Source organism: Moschus berezovskii, chromosome 1, assembly GCF_049115385.1.
Source record: "Moschus berezovskii isolate FMDL1 chromosome 1, NW_MosBer_1.0, whole genome shotgun sequence".
Taxonomy (NCBI): domain Eukaryota; kingdom Metazoa; phylum Chordata; class Mammalia; order Artiodactyla; family Moschidae; genus Moschus; species Moschus berezovskii.
In genome coordinates, this window is record NC_142460.1 from 80,416,900 (window position 1) to 80,437,923 (window position 21,024).

Below are 21,024 nucleotides of genomic sequence, written 5' to 3' on the forward strand. Positions count from 1 at the left end.
CAGAATCCCTCTCCTTGTCTTTTCCAGCTTCTAGAGGTAGGCTACACCCTTTGGCTCATGGTCCCTTCCTCCATCTTGAAAGCCAGAAGTCTAGCATCTTCAAATCTCTGCCCACCTCTCTCTGATTCTGCTTCCTTTGTCATATGTCCTCTGACTCTGACCCTTCTTCCTCCTTCTTTCTTTTACAAAAACACCCGAGATTACTTTAGGCCTATCCAGAATCCAAGGTAATCTTTCAATTTCAAGATTCTGATTTACTCACATCTGCAAAGTCCCTCTTGCTATTTAAGGCAATCTATTCACAGGTTCTGAGGATTAGGACATGGACCTCTTTAGGGAGGGCTTCCCTGGTGGCTCAGCAGTAAAAATCTGCTTATAATGCAGGAGACATAGGCGACACAGGTTTGACCCCTGGGTTGGGAAGAGTCCCTGGAAGAGGGCATGGCAACACACTCCAATATTCTTGCCTGGAAAATCCAATGGACAGAGAAGCCTGGTGGGCTACAGTCCATGGGGTCGCAAAGAGTCAGACATGGCTGAAGTGACTAAGCACGCATGCCCGCTCTTTGGGAACAGGTCCGTTATTCTACTGTTGGGTTCAAAATATTCCAGAACTCAAATTGAAAGCAAGATAGCATCATATTTCTTTATAGCTGCATAGAAAATTTTATATATACCCACTTACAATTTTTAAAGACACAGAAACTTAACTCTCCAGCCTCACTTTTTGGCACATGTGTATGGAAATCATAGTTTAAGATTTGGTTTGTAGGGTCTTACAAACAAAACCTAGTTTCGGTTAATCCTACTTATATTCTAACTTGTCCTTTCCGCAGAATTCATACTGTTATCTCTAGTCAAAGAATTATTAATATGATAAGTTTTTTCAGTAGTACGTTCTATTAACTCTAAAAATAAAGACACAGATTTTTAACCAAGAACCAACCAGGACAGATTCCCACACTTCCCATCATATCTGTCTTGTGCCCTGCCTTCAGGCACTGTATACAATCTGTCTGAATAAGCTAACCAGCATTTGCAGATGTTAACACGTGACTCTGTTGTTGTTCAGTTGCTAAGTTGTATCCGACCCTTTGTGACTACATGGACTGCAGCACACCAGGCTTCCTTGTCTTTCACTATCTCCCGGAGTTTGCAGGTGTTAATGTATGACTCTACCATGAGAAATTTCCTCCCTCTGATCCTTGCTTGGATAAACTTAACTCAGATGACTTCCTTCTTATCTCACCTAAAAAGACCTGTCTCCCTGACCTGCATCTCGCCTATCCACTATCTCAGTGAACACTAGCCCTTAAACATTCCAGCCTCATCAGCACAGGCCCATCATGACAGCATAATATCCTTGTCCTGCTAGAAACTATTCAGCATCCAGAGGACCATCTTTATGCTGATAACACTAAAATATAAAATAATGCCAACAGCTGGTGCTACAAATGGCTTTTAAAAACGATGTTCATTCACTAAAATTCCTCTTGCTACTTTTGACATGAAACACGCAGTCTCTAATTATTCTGATCAAGACGGTGAAATACAAAAACAAACTTTAATTGTGTTTAACAGATATTTAATCAGGACTCACTGAACTACAGATTAAAGCTGAAATTCATAAACCATAATTACCCGATTGTCGCAATCTTTTGGTCCACATTCTCCTTCCGTCTGGGCGTCTGGCACCTTGCCCCGAATTTCTTTTACTGTCTTCTCAGCTTCGTTACTGTTCATGTTTTCCAGCAGAGATTTAGCACAGATTACAAAATATCTGTTCTTGGCAACTTTCTTCATTAGCTTTTTTTCCCCCTTGCAAAAAAGTTTATTTTTTTTTTCCTACCAGAGTAGCTGGAACAGGCGTATGTTTAGGGTGCTTTGGTGACACAAACTAATTATATAGTTATCAGGAGATAGTAAGGCGGTGATAATGAGAGTTACTAGTGCTACCACGTAGGTATCATGCGATTTCTCCAGTATGCCATGCGGTATGTCCCAGTCACCATGTAATTACCTCATGTCACGACCTCATTGTTTTATGGAAAATGCTCATCTCACCCTAACAAAACCTTTTCTGCCACATTTGGTAAAAAAGTGTAACTCTTAGTTCTTATTTCCAGTACCACTTATTCCCAATAAGATGCTATCTTGCAAATTTAAGAGAAATACCTGTCCTCTCCTAAAAATTTGCTTTTACATGGAGCAAATGGAGCAGTTCTGTTTTCTTTTGCTTTATTTAACCCAGGTGAGAGAAGTACCTACCAACAATACATCTTTCTCTTCTGTTTTTTCTTTTTTCTTTTTAAACAACAACAACAAAAAAACCCCACAAACAAACAAAAAACACCAGAAGAAAAAAAGACCCAACCTCACCCTATTTACTTAGGATTCGTTTAGTCTGGCACTTCCCCCCTACTCTTCCCTTTCAAATCTCAGTCACTCACATTTGTTTTTTCCTAGAATTATGGTGTAAATCATTCTTAACAAGCTAGCTTGAAACATGTCTCACTCAGTAGAAACACATAACGCCGCTGTAATTGAAACATGGAGCTGTGAGCTTCAAACTCTTTCTGTCTTTTTGGGCCTCTCTTCAGAAGGACATGCCGAGTTTCCCTCACAGTGCCATAACCCCTGTGTCACACAGTTAGGAGAACATCACAGACCCGGGCAAGATAAAGAGAAGACGCTGGCCAAAGAAGAGGTGGGTGGCTCCTTTATTCCCCCTAGTGGAGCAGACACCCCTATGAGGCACGGATTGTAGTTACTACTTATTTATCTCAAGTCGATGGCTTGAAGTTTGACCTCACCAAGACCTCTGGATATGACATCCCTCCTGAGAGTTCCAGTTTAAAACAGGATAGAGTGGCTTACTTTACAGCACAGATGAAAGCTGTTTCCAGTTCTGCTTTTATTAGTCATCTCCCAGTCTGATCGCTTCCCATTCAACTGTACACTTAACTCAAGTTGGGGTCAAAATTACCCCCAGATTTAGAAGGGCCAGAAAAATTGCCGTCCCAGCCTAGAGCATTGTTCTTCAATCACACAGTTCCTCTAAATATAGTTGATGGCCTTTGAGATGCAAAATGCATCACTTAAATGTAGTAGAGGTCCCTTTCACTGCATTGCCAAATCTATTTAGCAGAATCTTCCTGGAATAATCTGTCCCTAGACCTGAGGATGCGCAGTGATTTTAAGCATTTTAAGCTAACGATAATGGTTAGTGCTGAGAACAGATGTACCTGGCTGTGATGTGATCTATTCCAGTAGGCTTTTACGAGCTGTTCATTTCTATTGACTTAGCATTTTATGTCTCTGCTTTTGCCTGGTGTGATGGTTACATAGGGGTGTCGTGTGTGTATTTTCCTGATGTGTGATGGCAGCATGGGGGGCTGTGTGTATTTTCTCAGTGCAATGGCTACACAGGGTGTTGTGTGTGTGTTTGCCTGGAGTTATAGCTGCACGTGTTATTGTGTGACTCTCCCCCCACCCCCTGATTTGATGCCTGCTGTCAGGGTCCTATGTGTATCTTTTTCTTATTGCGATGGTTGTACTCATTGCCCTGCTAATGATGGACATTTCTAGCGATTATCTATCTACAGGGTCCTGGGGAAAGAACTGCAGTAAAATCAATAAACGGTTCTAGACAGGGCCTTGTAAACATGAAATGACACCCCTGCATAAATGCCTTTTCCTACCATAGCATGTTAAATCCAAGTGCTGTTACCTTATTGGCATTGGGATAAAATTTCTATGGTCTCTCCATCTCTTCCATATATTGCAATCGTTTGGGGGAACTTGAGATTACTGCTGGTTGGAGGGCTTTTACACATGAATCTGCCTAATGACATTTTTCACTACATTGTCCTAAGCATCACCTCTTATACTCCATCCTGACTTGCTCTGGTATAATAGCTGATATTCTGAAAGTGAACATGCCTTTTATTCCTGCAGTCTCACCAGGCCTTCCCCACATGCCCAGTACATCACACACACACACACACACAGACACGCCGCCCCCTCCCTTACTGCTCTCTAGTCTCTGTATCCCTCCTGTGTTCACCAAATGGAACTGACAAAGCAAAGAACCAATGAGGTTAAAGTCTTTTGAAATCCCTGGAATACAGATGAGCTGGGAGGCATCTGGAAACAAAACCAGACACTTGAAATCAAAGAGACAAGTAAATTACTATCCTAATCTAGGAAGAATAACTAAAGGTGTCAGTGGGGTTCCATTGATAGCACTTGGCCCTGAGCCAGAATGCCAAGGGTTCAAACTCCACACCAGTTTTGGGCTCAGGCCCAAGACTTGACACTGCAGGGTGCAGCAGCATGTGCAGCAGTGTTAAAGGTGTCAGCCTTCTGCAGAGAGGTTAAGTCCAAGTCCTTCTGCCTGTTTGTCATTCTACCCCAGAGGGATGCAGAGATAACCCTCGCTTCCTCTTCAGTGCCTTTCTCAACAGGACAGACTGTGGGGGAGCCAATACTCAGCAGTAGTATTTACTAATATCAGTAATGTACAATTAGTGAAATGCCCCTTTTCTGATAAGGCTGCTTGAAGAAATAAAGTATGTGCAAGAACATCCAACTGCTTCCCCGCTTCTCCCTCCAAAAAACCTGATGGCTTTCCTAAAGATTCTTCCATCAATGCAAAGAGCTAAGTTTGGAAACCTAAAACCACGTGTCTAAATGAAAGGAAATGTTTTCATTGGAACAGCTTACATGTCTGGTACGCTTGCATAAAAACTATTGCATAGCATTTTAGAGCTAAAATTGCTATAAAATGCTTAATACAGTAAGAATAATTATGAGATTTTGCACGCACAGCTGGTATACAACTAAAGTCTCAGCTACAAATTCAGGGAGGCATGGGAAAACCATTTATAAAAATTCCTGGTATGCCAATTTAACTCACCATCAACAGTCCATCAACACTTCTCCATTCTTTAGGTGGAAAGGGAAGATATTTACCTACCGAAAGCTTTATTTCTCCTTTTATGACTGTCATTAATACTGGATTCAAGGAATTCTAGTCATTACTTGACAGTGGCAATATAAATAAATTCTAACAGGACACAACTGACCTGAACACAAAGCTTTTCCACTGAGCACAGTAGGGACAAATACAGTAAGCAATGAACCAGAAGACCAAACTATTAAGTTCGGCTGCAGAACCATCCCCTCTTGTCCTTCCTTTTTCTTCTGTTCCTTTACCTCTTCTCATCTCCCTTTTCCTTTTCTAAGATTCAAATCCTTGAGTGACTTCCTAGGTACTGTGGACACCCCTGGTCACAGCCCACCTGGCCTTGCCTTCCCCTGGATAACACCCCAAGGACAGAACTCCACTCTCTTCTCAAATTATAATGGTTCTTTCTTCTCCATTCCCTTCAGCATCAGCTAACAATTATTTAAAAAGGAGCTAAGTAATTTGGATGAGCTGTTAATGGTTAATAATAACTCAATAAAGATTATTTCTCGATAAAAACTGAATTAAAAGATAAGGAAGAATCTCTTTATTGCGGCTTTATAGGGTCTATGGAAAATGCCGTAATAGATGAGATGGCTGTCATCAGAGGCATTGCTGAATGCTTCCTTGCACGGCCTTGGTCATAGAAAGAGAAGCCACAGTGGATATATAGGAACCCTCTGGGAGATAGTGGGGGACACAAAGGCAGCACAGTACAAGATAAAGTGAATTGGACCAGAGTTAGGAAATCAAAGTTTGAATATCAACAAACCTTGCCAACATGTGTTTGAGTAAGTCATTACATTCTCTTAGCTGAGCATGAGGCCCTTGGATTAGAAAATCTCCATGGCTCTATCTAGCTCTGAAGTGAAGGCCGTGTCATAGCTCTCTGACTGAAGATCAGTTACTGCTCCTAGGTTAGCTGCTTCCTCCAGCTAAGAATTAATGGCTATGAGTATAAATGGCTGATATTCCACACGGAATCTAACTGAGGGAGTACTGATGTCCGTAAATAAATCTTAAGCTCTTTGCCTCCTACTTGCATCTATGACTTCTGAGTTAGCTCCTTGATGTTATACAAGTATTTTCTTAGCATTTTGTTTTTCCTTGTTTCAACAAACATTTAATGAATATTCTCTATATATGAAACACAGAACTAGTCATTGAAGACAAGGCAGAACAGAACACCATCTTTGTTTCCTAAGAAGCCCAAATGAGTCTACTATTCTTGTCCATTCTATCTCCCCTTCACTTCTGTGCATTACCATGTATACTTCTAAAACTATAAATGTAGTATAGAAAAAAATAAGGGGAATTAGACTTATCTAATCTGTGCCCAGTTCAAAGTGCTGTTTATCGTCAGCAAAAGGCTATGATAATAATTGAGATTAAAAATTATAGTCATTCAAATGTGCACTTCAGTTGTAAAAAGGGTATTTATCAACATGTATTTTGAGGTCACTGATGTACATTAAGAACAGCAGTTTGGGTGGCAAGAAGATTATAAAGGCAAAACAATCCTTCCTATAGTAATCCTGATAAAACTGTAGAATAAAATCAGTGAATAGTCTCTGGGGAAGTAAAAATACAGAATATTTTTTTTAGTATTTTTTCCTTCTGAGGATTTTAGGTTCTTATTCCTTCAAACTTTCTTCTTGAATTAATACTAATAACTGCCACTTATTGAGTGCATATTAAATCATAAACCCTTCCAATATAATACTGCATGATAAGAAAATGATTCTGCATTATGGATATTATCACCCTCATTTTACGTATGTGAAAACTGAGGCTGCGGAGGGTGAAATAATTTGTCAAAGATAATACAGTGTGCAGAGTTGGGATTTAAACTTGGGTTTGTCTTTGTCTGTGAAACATAGCTCTATAAATATGTCTTGGTTCTGCCAAATCTATTCAAAAATAAATAATCCTGCTTGAATGCTTTGTTAATAAACAAGGAAAACAATCTTCATATTCTTTCTTCACATTCATTCATTGCATTACATATAGTATGATAAAACATGAGATGGTTAAGATTTTTCTAAGAGTTGGCTGCCTTTTCATATTTATTTGGACTGAGATGAATAATTAAATTTAGGGCTCTCGATCAAAGAATGAGCTATTTGCTATCTGCATAGGTATTTGTTGTTAATTGATCAGACACGGATAAGGTGTGTTATTACAACTATATTTTGAGGTATGATTTACATTGTTCTACTGCATATTACCCTGTGCTGTTTTTCATTTTCCTGCACTTTGGACTTTTTGTTTTGTTTTTATGAATTTAGTCACAGTTGGTTGTGTTTTGAACTTTGTAAAAATGTAATTCTAAGAAAATTAAAAAAAGGAAAAGAAAATATTTTCAAAATGATGTCAAAATCAAATCTACCCCTCACTAATTTGATTTGTAGGAAATGGAGAGCGAAGTATTGTAAGCAGAATGCTTTTAAATACATCCTAATTACTTCAATGTGCAAATGCATTGACTAAATCAAAGCATGCATTTAACACTTTGCACTTCAATTGTGCTTATTCGTCTAAGTTCTATAGATAGCAATTCCATTAAAAAAAAAAGAGAGAGATAAACTTCACTATAGTTAGTCATTCTATAGTTACCTGGGGAAAACGATCATTCTTAAATTCAAGCTTACTTCTCAAGTCTGCTCACTTTTGGACTAATGCAGAATATCATTAGTGCAAAGAATACAAAATAACAGATAATTAACTGCAGCTACTCAAATTTTCCCAATTGATCTTATCTTTCTATTCTCTTCCACTTTTAGTGGGTGAGGTGAGGACTGGGAATAGTGAAGCCACACAGGATGAAGTGGACAGGCTGAGCCCTGAGGAATGATGCCATGGATTGGAGGGAATCCACAATCGAGGCTGGGATGGAATTATCACGTCAAGGTCACTTAGGGCTTGGTCTGGAACCACTTGCATCGGAATCTCCTGAGGAATATGTTAAAAAGACATTTCAGAGTCTCACCCCAGAGCAACTAAACTGAATGAGTATCTCTTGAGGTGGAACTCAAAGATCTACATTTTAAACAAGCTTCCCAAGTAATTCTTAGTGCTACTGAAGCCTGAAAAGCACTGGTTATGCAGTTCTCTAATTCTACATCCAGGGATAGCCCTGCTAGTATTCCTTTGTTCCTTCTGTCCCAGTGTCAAGATATATGTGCAAGTACAAATAGCTGACCTGGGAGGCATTAATGGTAGTGACAATAGCCCAAGGGCTTAGACAGTCATGTTTAGTATGCACGATCTCATCTGATCCCTACAATAAGGATTGTGACTTAAATATTATTACTATTCCCATCTTTCAGATGAGGAAACAGATTCAGAGAGATGTAGTCATTTCTTGTTTTGAAAGTCACACTGATTACTGCAAGAGTTCCTAAGTTTTAACTCTTTAGCTCTTAGCCTTGTGGAAAAACACGTTCTTGAAAGGTGTTTACTTTCAAAGATGTTCATGATTTGGTGATAACATCATTGTAAACGGTATTAAGTACCTAAAATAAAATGATAACATTACTGTAAATGAGGTGAAGTGCCTAAATACTAGTAAAATTGGTTATTTATTATAATACTTAGGATGTGAACATTTGTATTCAAGAACTCTTCTCCTCTGTATTTTTGTAATTACTAAAATCATCTAAACTAAATTGCTGATCTTTGATTAATTCATTCAACAGTTATGCACTTTGCCAAAACCTGAGGTATAAAAGATAAACAGGACAAAGCCTCTGCCTTCACTAGGTGTACAGTTCAGGAAAAAGAGATGAACATGTGTACAAATGGTTCTGGTTTACCTTGTAGTCAGTGGAGGCCTGAGTTGGAAAGAGAATGGTTCTTCTCTGGGCAGAAAGCAAAAAGGGTGTGGTCTGGAAATTTTTAGTTACTCTAGCACTTTGCCATTGGCCAGTGTAAGGAATTTTAATTTTTTAGGATTACATTTTCACTTGTATAGTTTTGTTAGAAAAAGGGCAGACTGAGTTACTTGTGTACTTTGGGCTGATAAAACTTTATGTGGTTTATTCTTTCTGGCATCCAACCGGGTTTCTTTTTTGGCTAAATTCTGGGTACAAAGCCAAGTTAGTCATTATGTTTATTCATTCTTACATAAAGCAGCTGAAATTTTCCTTCTGAGATGGGTGCCTGATAAATGTTATCAGTAGTAGGTCATGCCACTCAATAAAAGTGACCGATAGACACATATTGGCTATGTCCTTTACTTTGTTTTCATCTGTTTCAGTTACTCAAAATACTATTATTAGATTATGAAATCTTTACAATATGAGAAATTTAGAAGTTAAAAACAGTTGAAAACAAAGAGTACTCAAGATTTCTTCCCTTGTGATAAGCTCATATACATGCAGATGTGACCTGAGCATATTAATGTCAGAGCTGATTGATGGACTAAAAAAATGAGGTTCTGGGATGTCAAAGCGCAGGCTGATAACCTAAGGCAAATGTTCAAGAATCCAAAAAAAAAAAGAAACTCTGGGAAACACTGGGCAATAGAGAGTATATGATATGATTTAGAAAATACATATCATATTTTAGATGATAGGATTCTAAAAATCGATATCTCAAGTACTTCAAAAGCTTAATAAATTGGAAAAGGAAGACATTTTAATCCCTTTATGAAGTGATAAATAATAGACGTGTTCTTTTCTCAAGCTGAATTACTATCATATTTGGAATTATTTTTATTTACATTATTTACTGTTTGCTTAGAATTTTTTATTTTTCTAATCATTAGAGTATTTTCAGAATATTTAGAAAATTTAAGGAAAATAAGAAATAAAATATCACTTAATTCCATCATACAGAGGAGGTACTAGTATTATTCTCATTTTAATGTATTTCCTTTGATGTAACCAAATACTTTCATTCATTTTTCTATTGTTAATTTGGGACCATGTTAGGTATACAAGTTTCTTTTTGATCAGGCATTTTCAGTTACAATGTTTCATGAACATTTCCTAGTAAATTAATATATAAAATATTTTAAAATTAATATCTATGTAGTTAATAACTTTAAACAAATAACATATACATATGTTTCATAAAATTTCTTTGATTAAATATTTAAGATTTTCTCTTCTTTTTCTTTTATAAATGACATTGTGATGAATAGGTCTTTGTATACAAATCTTTGTCTGAATTTCGGGTTCCTGTAGACAGCTTCCTAGAAATTAAATGACTGGGCCAAAAGATACATTTTTAAAGAAAGTTTCTTGATAATGTAATGCTTATTACCTCGCAGAATTTGGTGTCAACACATAACCCCCCACAATTACTATTATATGAATGACAGTTTTACTGTACATTTATCAGCATTAAAGATTATTGTTTTTATAAATCATGTCTTTGAGTACTAGTGAGTTAAAATATTTTTTCACGTTTATCAGACAATTGCATTTCCTCTTTCATAATTTTTCTTTTTATAATATTTTCAGATTTTTTTGAACAAATATACATCTTAGTACCTTCTTATATTTTGCTTCCCTTTCATTTTTGATGCTGTCACTATACCCTAGACTCTTCTTACCCAATCCTGAACCTTGACATCATGTCTGTCTAGTCTGCAGTTCATATTTCTCCCATTCTGATCCATTCTGTACACTGCTGCCTAATAGGACTTTTGAAAATACTGCTGTTGTCATGTCAGTCCTGATTAAGATCCTGCATGAACTCCCAGTTATTATTCATCTATTAGCTAAATTCAACTGCCATCTTCAGGGGGAAATTAATCCCATTCTTGGTTATGTCCTTATGAATTATGTTGATTAACATAAGTTATTGAGATATGGAACTTATGTGCAGTTAACTTTTTATATGTGATTACGTATATACAGAGACACATGTACCCAATATTGAATACTAGATATGAGTCTTGAAAGGGGATTTACAGAGCTTGAAGCCCAACTTTTTATGTTTATAAACGAAGAAACTGACTGAAAGAGTTCAATAAATTACTCAAAGTCATAGAGCTAGTTAGAACTGGGACTAGAAACCAAGTCTCCTGATTCCTAGTTCAATGCCTTTAAAAAGGGAATAATAAAAAAATCATTTGTATAATTTAAAGAATAGAAACAGCTGGGAAACCCATTTAATTTCAATCTGTTCTTATGTACAAAAGATTGTTAAAATCATGTCACATAGAAGGCTTGAGTGTTCTTATAAACATGAATAATATACTTATAAATTGATCAAATGTGTCATTAAAATTTTCATAAAATTTGCACATCAGCAAATGACCCAGTTTATACTAGTTTGCTTTCTTCTTGTTAATCTACATTGTTTTATTTAATCTGCTTTGCTACAATAGAAGCATGGTGTTTTTATTCTAGCATGTTGCGGATCATCATTAAGTTTCTTGCTAATATCTAGTGGTATTCAATGGAAAATCTAATTTTCCTAGCAACTTCTATAAAGAATTTCCTCTGACAATAATTGGGGATTATAAGAACTACCCTAAAAAGAACTACCCTTAAAAGAACTACGTCAATGTGCCTCTATTTAAATAGTAAACAACACAAACTATTTTGTAGGAGAATGGGCTGTGAGACTGGGAGTTGACAAATATACTAATTATTTAGAGGGACAGGGTAGGGCAGAAGGGGTAGATGTAGGAATAGCTGTGACTTGAACTAACTTGGATAGAAGCTCATTGATTGTAAAGGGTTGATTTAAAAGCATGTGTTTGCCCAACTAAAATATTGACAGAAAGAGTATTTATTAAATCATATGGCAGTTAAACAGTTACAATATCCAATGTTTAAATGAATAGGTGGGTCATCCAGTGCTAGAGGGACACTAAAGAGATCTTAGCTATGCTTTCTTTCTCTGTGTGCATGTGTGTGCACACAAAATAGGCCTATTCATTTCATATTCAACAAACATTTTTAAGCACCTACCAGAAGCTCTCTATTCCTGAAGAAATGATCCAGCTTTTTGTGATTATCCTCTCTATAGCTATATCACAGAGATGGATAATAATCTATACTCTATACCTGACTAATGCATTATAAAAAAAACTGAGAAAGTGGGTAGGAGGAGAGGAATGAAGAAGCAGCACCCTAAATTTCTCATTTCATGCAGCATACAATTTCTTTAATAGTGATAATTAAAAAATTGAATGTTTTAAAAATAACTGCTACTTTTTCTAATATTATTTTCTAGTATTTATTTTATCTACTATTACATCTACTGCTGCTGCTGCTGCTAAGTCACTTCAGTTGTGTCCAACTTGTAGCAACCCCATGGACTGCAGCCTACCAGGGTCCTCCGTCCATGGGATTTTCCAGGCAAGAGTACTGGAGTGGGTTGCCATTGCCTTCTCTGTTACATCTACTACTAATAATATATACTATTTATTATTTTCTAGTATTCTTCATTATTAGAAGAATAAAGTTTTCTTTAAAACTTCTAAATTGCTATACTGATAACAAACAAATAAAATAGTCATATACCATAAGAGAAAAAGAGAGAGAGATACAAGGAGGCAGAATAACATAGAAAGTACTCATTTTTTACAATAATAAATATTAAGTCCATTAATTTATTATTAAAATAAAAACCATAACATAGGCTTAAAATTCCACAAAATCTAACCATACAATAGTACTTTAAGAATACTAGTTTTGTAGTGGAGAAAACTGAATTTAAATATTACTTCTGCATTTACTAGTCATCACCTCTTTCCTAAGGAGAAACTGACTTAGCTTATTTATATAAATTTCCTAGTTTATAAAACATGAATGAAAGTAACTGACTAAATAGAGAGGATTGAATGAAACAATATCCATAAAGTTCAGTGCCCAGCACCACCAAATAATCAATAATAATAAATATTATTTGTAATATTTGTTTTAAAATGGTGTATCTAAATGAAAGAGAGGTAAAAATCAAAGGAGTTTTATACAAGATATACCGATAAGTGAAAAAACTGATTCAATACAAAATGAAAAAAATCTAAAGAGGCGGAGTGAGACTTTAAAAGAAGAAAGTAACCATTTCTGCAAAGAAACTAAAAGCCGTGAGGAGGGCTGAAGCCATAAGCCTACTGAAATCCGGATAGAGAAGCACACAGAGGTGGCTAGGAATCTAGGTCTTTGGAGTAATGGGGCCAAAAATGTTCCATATGAAATGGTGGACCTAAGTCTGTTTTGCTACTTCAACAAGAGGCTGTAAAAAATACGGCCATCTGCTGCCTGGGGCAGTAGCTTATACAGAGCTGCAGGCACTGAAGGTGGAAGGATGAGGGTACAGATTCAGACTCATGATCAAATATTCTTACAGGTAAGCTAAAGGCATCATTATAAGATTTGGATTGGGACTAGAAAGCCAGGAATGCAGATGGAGGCAACTGGAAAACCATCAGTCAAGGAGGTATGAAAAAATTAAAAGAGTGCCAAGAGGCAAGACAAAAAAGCCTTATGACCAACATTAACCTGAAAAACAATATTCTAAAATACAGCAAGGGAAGTTCATTTCTAGCTATTTTATTCTTTTGATGTGATGGTAAATGGAATTTTTCCTTAATTTCTCTTTCTAATCCTTTGTTGTTAGTCTATAGGAATGCAAAACAACCACAAAATTAATAACTGGAATATTCACTCCAGATAAATTTGATTTTATAGAACTGTCTGATAATGATTTCAAAATGAGTATATTTGCAATGTTCAGACATAAATAAGACTCATGTGTAAAAAGAACAAGAAATTACTGAATAAGAATAGACAACAATAAGATAAGAATAGGTGCAGAAAATAAATCAAAAGTCTTAAAAGTGAAAAAAATGTACATGTAAAAATACAATAGGTAGGATAACTTAGGACTGGGCAATTTCAAGGAGAGGATTAAATGAGTTGGAAAGTGATACTAAGGAATTCATTCAGAAAAAAAAATCACAGAAAGTAAAATATGTTTTAGGAAAATGAAAGAGCAGCTGACATATGGTAAATTGACAGGGAAACACCAATAGATAGCTATTAATATTATAAGAATCCCAGAAGAATAAAATGAAGGTAATGAAAAAGAACAGAAGAAAAAAAATAGCTGATAATTTTCCAGAATTAGAGTCTTGAAATTAGAAAATATATCCCTAGTTCATGACTGATAATTTAAAACAAATCTGCATTGAGACACATTTCAGAGAAACTATAATATATTAAGGATATATAAAAACTGTAAGAAGTTACCAGAGGGAAAAGGCCAAATACTTAAAAAAAACTGAAAAATAGGTTGATAGTAGGCAACCCACTCCAGTGTTCTTGCCTAGAGAATCCCAGGGTTGGGGAGCCTGGTGGGCTGCCATCTATGGGGTCGCACAGAGTCGGACACGACTGAAGTGACTTAGCAGCAGCAGCAGCAGCAGCAGCAGACTTGTCTTATGATAGTTAACAGAACAACAGTCTAAGATGTAACTGAGAAATATCTTCAAATGCTACACAAAATACCCAGATAATTGTTATTTAAAAGATAAAGACATTTTCAGACATATATAGTGTGCTACCTAGGGCCCTCCCTAGAGGATTATGAAAAGATGTAATTCAACAAGAAGGAAAGTAAATCCAGAAAGGAAGAGATAGGATCTACAAATAATAGTGGGCATAGTAATAACTAAAACATATGAGTAAATACAATTAAGTATTGATTATGAAAATAAATGATAATTATCTTTTGATATGATTAAAACAAGTAAGTAAAACTAAAACTCCATTCAAAAATTATAACAATGAGATTGATATTTAAGAAGTGGGTAAAACATGCTGCTGCTGCTGCTGCGTCACTTCAGTTGTGTCCGACCCTGTGTGACCCCATAGACAGAAGCCCCCAGGGTCCCCCGTCCCTGGGATTCTCCAGGCAAGAACACTGGAGTGGGTTGCCATTTCCTTTTCCAATGTGTGAAAGTGAAAAGTGAAAGTGAAGTCGCTCAGTTGTGTCCTTTAGCGACCCCACGGACTGCAGCCTACCAGGCTCCTCCATCCATGGGATTTTCCAGGCAAGAGTACTAGAGTGGCTTGCCATTGCCTTCTCCAAAAACATGCTGCTGCTGCTACTGCTAAGTCACTTCAGTCGTGTCCGACTCTGTGTGACCCCATAGACGGAAGCCCACCAGGCTTCCCCTTCCCTGGGATTCTCCAGGCAAGAACACTGGAGTGGGTTGCCATTTCCCTCTCCATTGTGTGAAAGTGAAGTCGCTCAGTCGTGTCCGACCCCCAGCGACCCCACGGACCGCAGCCTACCAGGCTCCTCCATCCATGGGATTTTCTAGGCAAGAGTACTGGAGTGGCTTGCCATTGCCTTCTCCAAAAAAAACATGCTAGACACTTTTATTTCTGCATGAAGGAGTAAGTCAGAAATACTAAAAAGTGGATTTTATTTTTTTACTAGAAAAATATGTAGGCAAGTACACATAAAACATTTTCAGTATGAGCACTCAAGATAAAGATAAGCCACCTGTGAACTTTAAGCTCAGCAATAAAATCCATGTACTAGGTCAGAAAAGAATTTTTCAAACTTTTTTTTCAATCAAAACTATATAAAACACATCTCATTATAATGCAATTGAATTCAGAATCAGTAATAAAAATAGAACAAATACATGTTTGCCATGTAGAAACATGTACTTTTTTTGTTTGTTTGTTTGTATGGCATGGTATGTGGGATCTTAGTTCCCTGACTGGGTATCAAACCTGTGCTCCTGCACTGGAAGCATGGAATCTTAAGCACTGGACCATCAGGGAAGTCCCTAGAAATATACAGTTCTAATTAAGGGTTAAAAATAAATCAAGAGATATTACAAAATATTTAAAATTAAAACTATATATCAAGACATGTTATGTAGTTAATGAGACACCTGAATGAGAATTTTGAGAATTTCAAGACAGATTCATTTTAAAAACAATAAAAAGTATTAAAATTGAATGAGAAAAAATGAACTCAGGAATCTAGAAAAAATGATCTAAATAATAAAATAGAAAGAAAAAAGCATAAAGTAATGATATAGAATGCAAAGACACAATCAAGTCAATAAGCAAACTTAAAAGCCAATTTTTGAAAAAAGTAAATAAAACACAAAAATGTCTAACAGCCAGTAAAAGAAGAGGTTAATATAAATAATATTAGGAATAAGAAGTGAACATATCTAAAGATAAAATTAAATATCATAAGAATTTATGAAGAGCTTTGTGCAAATAAATTTGAAGTTAGATTAACTGTTAGCTGTATATTTTCCAAAAACATCTCCTTAAAGTTGACTTAAGAAGAACAATAACACTTGAATAAACTGATAGCTATGGAAATAAAGGAACTGATGATAATAAAATATCTACCTTACACTACCTGCCACCTGCTAATACAAAATATTAGGTTCAGATGATTTTAGAGGTAAATTTAACCAAATCTTCAGAATAGGTAATCTGTATAATATAAAAACAGTTTCAGAAATAGAAAAAAATAAGAGAGAAATGTTGCTCAACTTATTTTACAAGGCTAGTATCACTGTAACACCAAATCTCTATAATAAAAATTTTAAGAAAAGAAAAGACTAATCTCCCCATGCAAACATATATACAAAGTATCAGCAAATTAAACTCAAGACTGGATTTAAAAAACACACCAGGACCAAGTAAAAAAATTTTTTTGCAGGAATGTAAGAAATGTTGACTATCAAGAAATGTTTTAATATCATATAAAATACTAACCTATTAGTGGGAAATTTTATCATATTATTGATGCAGAAAATGCATTAGATAAAACTCAATGAGTATTCTTATTTTTTAAAAATATTTATTTATTTATTTGGCTGCACCAGGTCTTGAGTTGTGGCAAGCAAACTCTTTAGTTGTGGCATGTGGGATCTTGTTCCCTGACCAGGGATCAAACCCAGGCTCCCTGCACTGGGAGCATGGAGTCTTAGCCACTGAACAACCAGGGAAGTCCTGAGTATTCTTGATTAAAAATGCTTAGCAAACTTTAAACAGCTGATGGGAAATTTTCAATAATAATCTTAATTTATTGAAACCCCAAGCAAATATCATATTTCCAGAACATTTCCATTAAAGAATGAAACAAAGCATTCCAAATGTCATTGCTTTTACTCCACACTATATAGAGATCTCAGTAATGCAATATGACAGGAAAAATAAATTGAATTGAAAATTAATTGATAAATTGGAATTGAAAATTAAGAGATAAATTGGAATTATTTGCTAATGATATACATGTCCATGTAGAAAACCTAAGAGAATTTCAGTTTAGCCAGTGGAACTAGTAAGAGAGTTCAGCAAAGCTGTTGAGTATACACCAATAATAACAAATAAGCAATAAAGTGGAAAACAGATTTTATACATAATATCATGAAAATTAAGTTATATGAGAGGAATTCTAACAAATAAGATCAAGCAAGACCTTTACGGTGAAAATTATAAAACATTATTATAGAACTGGAAGGAAGAGCTCATCAGTACAGCTTTCAATGTTAAAAAGACACAGTGTCATAAGAATATCCATTCTCCTCTAGAGTACTCTCTAAAGTTAATGTAAATACAAATAAAATTCAACAGGGCTTTTGCTAAACTTGACTAAACAACCCTAAAATTTACATTGAATAGCAGAAGGCCAAGAAGAGCAAAAAGAATTTTAAGGAAGAACAATGTAGAGAGATATACCATACCAAATAATAAGAATGTTATAAAGCAAGGGTAATTAAGGCACTTTTGTGTTAGCACAAGAATAGAGAAACAGTCCACTGGATGAAATAAAGATACTAAAAACAGATTTGATGTAGGTGAAAGAGGCATTACAAATTAGTGGGTAAGGATGATGCTTAAATGGTACTGGGATAACTGGGTTACCCACATGGAAAAAAATAAAACAGGATGCATGTAGGATACCATACACAAAAACAAATGTCAAGAAGATTAGAGCTCTAAATGTAAAAGAAAAAACTTTAAAACTGTTAGAAGAAAATATAGGAAGGTTTCTTACGGATCTTGTCATATTGAAGGGTTTTTTAAAATGACATAAGAGGACAAACCATAAAGGAAAACATCAATAAACTTAACTGCATTAAAATCAGAAGGTTTAAAAATAAATGCTACTATATACAGTCAAAAGATAAAACTAAAATTTGGGAAAGGATATTTGCAATCTGTATTGCCCAAAAGATGAGAATCCAGAATATTACAACAACTACAAAACCAAAAGCTGTCCAAAACAACAATAGCCAAACAAATAACTCAATCAAAACATAGGTGAAGATATAAACAGGCAATACACATGAACACAAATGAGGAAATCCCAGTGGTTTATAAGTGAAAAATTTTTTAATGATATATTATTCAATCCCCTCAGTCTGACAAAAATGTAAGAACCTTGGTCATTCCAAATGTTGTGAAGCACATGGAGAATGTCTCATAGACTGCTAATGAGAATATAAATTGATACTACCACTTCAAAAAGAAAAATTGCACAATTCTTAGTAAAGTTATTAAACTTTTAAAAATAAGAAATTATTTAATAAAATTTAAAATTGCATTTTTTTCTTACAGTTTAGCATTTCCTCCTTAGCTTCCAAAAATGCACAAAAATGTTAAGTACAATTTTAGTGGCAATTGGGAAATACCAGAAATAATGTCTAACAATTAGAGACTCAGATTTTAGTGACACATATAGTAAAGTTCATTTTATATAACTTATAATATATGACTTATGGAAAACTAATTCATGATGATAGAAATCAGAAGAGTTGTGCTGTTTTTAATCTTTTGTTAAAGTTTTGGAGGATATAGCCTGTAAGGGGGCATGAAGGATTCTCCGAGGTACTGTGAATGTTTTGTATGTTGGATTGAATTTTTTTGCATGGATGTAGACTCACATAAAATCTCATCAAGCTACACAATTAATTTGTGTACTCACTATACATAACTTAGAATAATACACAATAAAAACAGGTTTGGAAATAAATTGTCCACACTGAGGTTTGTTTAACTTGGGTGCTGGATTCTTGTATGTTCACATTATAATTCATACTTTTATATGTTTGAAACATTTTACATTAAAAAATGACAGGACAGACTACTGCTTTTCCTAACTAGAACTGATCAAGGTAAAAGAAAACACTAGTGTCATCTTTTCCTCTTCACTGTCCCTGACACTAGGTCCAACTGTTCCAGCAATCAATACACACTTCACAGCCAAGTGTACTTACAAAGTGATCATTTAGTTGAATCAAAGCAAAACTTTCAATTCACTTTTTGACTATGTGTAGAATCTAGGCTTTCTTAAGTGAATGACCAGCATCATGTATTAATACAATGCTACCAATGTATAAAGATCAGTCATTCATTTAGGTGTTTCAAAAGTAGGGGATTGCCAAGGATTTTTTTGATGTGAATCAACAGGTGGTTTGGCATTAATATTGCTATTTGTTTCTGGGCTTCACCTCTGGTTTCAGAAAAGAAAAAGAGACAATACCTTTTCAATGCTGTATTTCAAGTTAACCATATGGAAAGCAAGGTTTTATTCCAGCCAATTCTCTTTGTCTCAAAGCGCGGAGGAAAAGTGCCAGCCACTGCTACTCTCGCCACCAGCCACAGTACAGATGTTTGGAAAATGCAAAAATAGAGAAATGAAACAAAAAGGAAACCCTCAAAAATAAGTTTTGCATAAATGAAAAATGGAGTATATAATTATTATAGCTGCAAAAAGGTAAATGCATTTATTTTTTCCCATTGTGTTAAACGGAAAGAACCCAAACAAACAAAAACATTGATGTTTTAACTTAATGTTTTGTTGAAACCAATGATTACAAGGACCAACTCGTATGTGGCTAAAAATGGGAATAAAAAACAGATTTCTTTTAATCTGATAAGATTTTTTTTAACCTCAAAGAATTCTAGAATATGACCTACTTAAATGAATACTTATAAAAGAAACAGATTCATTTAAAAATTCATGTTTTCAGGTGCCAAAATGGGAAAGGAAAAGTGTTTCTATGAAATCTTATAAGAGAAAAGAAATAATTGAAATTATAATGGTTCCTTATACAACTCAGATAAAATATAGCTTGGTAAGAAATGTCTCAAAACTGTTCAACTGTACATTCCTGAATTAGCTTAGCTAATTTACAGACAGTTTTTCCAAAAGCAAACATCCTGTTAGATTTAAGCACGCCAATGTAAATTATTCTTTGTTTAAAAGAAAAAGTTTTTAAAAAATTATGTAATTTCTGAGAGAATATTGGCTGGATTGAAAGTTAGACCATGATTTAGGTCTAGCTCTGCCACAGTCCTGTTGTGTTTACCTTGTTCCTGTTATAAAACAGGCCTGGTCTCAGTGTCCACATCTGTGAAGTGGACATGTGACACAAAGGCATAGCCCTATCGTCAAGCCCGCTTCCAGTCCCACCATTCTATGAATCCAAGGAAATCACTCCAGCACAAAAGTTTTTGTTTTCTTCCTTCTTTTCTTGCTTTCTTAAAATAAACAAACAATCAAATAAGTAAGTAAATATATATTAAAAGCACATATACTAATCATCTATCTCTCTGAACAGGAAGAGAGAACATTTTTCTTTGTTACCATTATCTATTCCCTAACGTATATTTAAAAAGAGAGTTCCCATATAAAAAGATTTTTATTTTTTCCTGAATCAAAAATAGCATATCATTTCTTTGCCATTTAAGTTCTATGAAGAAAGAAAACAGAAAATCATTACAGAAATCATATTAGGAACTTTAAGAAGGAAGAAAAAAGTCACTAAAATTTCTTTTAAAATTCAGTGGTTTGTTTACATGTTTTCTGTGACAGAAGATATAATTGCCATTTCAAACTACCTTCACTTCCTTTTTCTGGGGCAATATTCTTAACTGTGTAAAACACAGGACCCTCTTCAGGTACCTTTCCCACCTGTCTTCTGAGGTAACAAGGCTGAGATATAGATTACAGCCTGAGATACCTAGGATGGGTATTAAACATTTCATCTGGGAGACAGGATTGTGATCAGTTTGCCAAATCTAAAAGAAAATTAAGCC

At 35.2% G+C, this 21,024-nt stretch overlaps 1 protein-coding gene across 22 annotated transcripts in view; it reads right to left on the reverse strand.

Annotated features, from left to right (window-relative positions):
• Positions 1-21,024, reverse strand: part of ZBTB20 (zinc finger and BTB domain containing 20) — an 891,891-nt gene that overhangs the window by 260,709 nt on the left and 610,158 nt on the right. For 4 of the 22 annotated variants that reach the window (XM_055429856.2, XM_055429936.2, XM_055429685.2 and 1 more), the window contains one exon: positions 19,466-19,565. The exons of the other annotated variants lie outside the window; for them this stretch is intronic. The gene's annotated coding sequence lies outside the window, so the exon portion shown is untranslated. The remainder of the gene's footprint in view (positions 1-19,465; positions 19,566-21,024) is intronic. 22 annotated transcript variants of the gene reach the window in all.